The following is a 2,500-nucleotide window of genomic DNA, read 5'->3' as shown; positions in this document are numbered from 1 at the left end:
CAGAAATTTATCTTCATGTTCGCCATTAAACGCTGTTAAAGGTGACGAGCATAAACAGAAAAAAGTTAGAGATAATACGCCATCTGCCACCAGTGAGTTGCTCGAATTTTACAAATTACTTTTCCCGTTACAACTTTAGCTGAGACGCGCAAGCAAAACTAATCGGATAAAATCTAGAATGCTTTCTGTATGAATCTACGCTCGTATCCCGCCCGAGGAGCAGAGGGGAAAGGGAACTCGACGGTACGCGAGTTTCATTACTTTACTTCGATTAGACAGCTATTTAGCGATATTGTGCCTGCCCGTGTCTCTTGCGTAAAAAAATCAAACGGGAAATAAAGTTTTTTTTGCCTTAAAAAAAAAAAATAGGGGCAAAAAAATGTAAATTGTTAAAGAAAAAAAACCTTGGGTCGGGAACACAGTAAAAGAAAAGGAGATGAAAAATGTACTGAAAAAAATCAATGAAAGCAGAGTCAACTTGGAAAAAATGACCATCGGGAAAAATAAAAGGGAGTTAAAAGACTGAAGGGAGTATATAAAAATATATATATATATATATATAATATATAAAAATTATATATATATATATAAATAATATACGTCTATGTATTAAAGTCAAAGAGTACAAAACAAAACACCGCGCCCTCGACCAACGGGGGTCGAGGGGGGAAGTCTTTCTGTTCGGTAACGAGCTGCGTTCTGCGGGTCAGATCGGGTCAGCCGCAACTGTCAACTTGGTTTGGAATCAACGTGGAAGATATGTGGCGCTTGATTTAACTTGTGTTCGCAGGCGCCATCTTGAGTTTATGACTTTACACATAATCATGCTTAAATGCACGCCATAGTGTGTGTGTGTGGGGGGGGTATACAGACAGAGCTACTATGCAACCACATATAAGGAAAACTCTGTCTTTCTTTATAAATGAATAGTGCACCATTTTTCATCATCTGGTGATTGACAGTTTTTTTGGCTCTATTTTCCCCTAATGCTAATTGAAAACACAAAAACTCAAAAGAAACCATTAAAGGGAATGGAAAGCTTTCCCAAACTTATTATTAGTTGTAAGTATGTTCTTAATAAAATAATATATATATAATAATATATATATATTATATAATAAAAATAACATTTTGTGTGTGTGGGTGTGGTATAAATACAAATATATATAATATTTAAAAAATATATAAATATATATTATATTATATATTAAAATATAAATATATATGTGTGTGGTGTGTGTTGTTGTGTGTGTGTTTGGTGTGTGGTGGTGTGTGTATTAGTTGCTTAAAGTCATCTATTCCCAATTTTAGATTCACAAAAGATATTTAAAATGATACCCAAAGGGCTTGTTTTCCCCCGTTGAAGCAAAATTTTAAATGATGAAAAAATGATAATGATAAGATAATGAAAAGAGGGGATAATAAGAGATAATATGATTTTAATGATGATGCCTGACTCATTTTTTAAAAGCCCAAATAACATAATAAAAATAAACAATACTAGTAATATAATAATAATAATAATAATAATATAATAAAAAATAATAATAATAACATTAATGATGATATCAATGATAATTATAAAATCTAAACAATTTCATAAAAAATAGTTCATCAGAAATTACAGAATGTCACGTTAATAAAGTCATTCAACTGTCATATCACAATACAAAGACTAACGGGAAAATTCCTCAGCTAAACAAAGGTCCAAACGTGCATCATAAACAAGGCGTGTGATTGGGCAAGGATCAGCTAAGCTTTGTTATGATTGGCCAATAATCTTGGGGAAGTGTGAAAAAGTGGCTCATATCAACCAGGTATGACAATTTCAATAGTGTTGTTTATCCTTCGAGTATAAGAGCTTTGGTATGTGTGTGTGTAATTATGATGATTATTATGTAGAAATAATATGAGTGTGTATGCATTATGTGGCTGAAATTTTTTGTAGTAGTATGTAAGGGAAATATTACACGCAAATCCAAATATTTTTTTTGTCATTAACATCTCACTCTAACCCCCCAAAAGCACACACACACCACGCACACACACACAAAAAATATAATTAAAATAAAAAATAAAAATAAAATATATAATATATAATATAATATAAAAATAAAATAATAAAATTTTGGTTGGTGTGTGTGTGGTGTGGTGTGTGTGTTTATGTAAAGTAGTAGTATGTAGTATGTATGTTGTAGTAGTATGTTGCCCTTTTTCCTTTGTTATCCTTTTTTCCGCTCCCCCGTCTGCTTCATCAAACAACCCACATCTGTCCCCTCTCCTCCCCCAAACTCCCCTTCGACTTACAAGCTCGCGATCCTAAATCCCCGCCAACTTTTACAGAGCCAGAACCGAAAAATGCTAAACCCATTGTTTCTCCTTCATCTTCCATCCTATCCTATCCCCCACCCCCCCTTGTCTCCTATCCTTCCTTTCCCCTCCTCTATTCCCTTGCCATCTCCCCCCTTCCTTACCTCCTTCCCCTCTTTTCTTCCCCTTT

The 2,500-nt window shown here is 33.8% G+C and overlaps 1 protein-coding gene across 1 annotated transcript in view; it reads right to left on the bottom strand.

Annotated features, from left to right (window-relative positions):
- Positions 1–2,500, bottom strand: part of LOC125035981 — a 91,309-nt gene that overhangs the window by 84,199 nt on the left and 4,610 nt on the right. The gene's annotated exons all lie outside the window — the stretch shown is intronic.

Source organism: Penaeus chinensis, chromosome 1 (genome assembly GCF_019202785.1).
Source record: "Penaeus chinensis breed Huanghai No. 1 chromosome 1, ASM1920278v2, whole genome shotgun sequence".
Taxonomy (NCBI): domain Eukaryota; kingdom Metazoa; phylum Arthropoda; class Malacostraca; order Decapoda; family Penaeidae; genus Penaeus; species Penaeus chinensis.
Note: the sequence above shows the minus strand (reverse complement) of the source record. Positions and strands in the feature narration are given on the sequence as shown.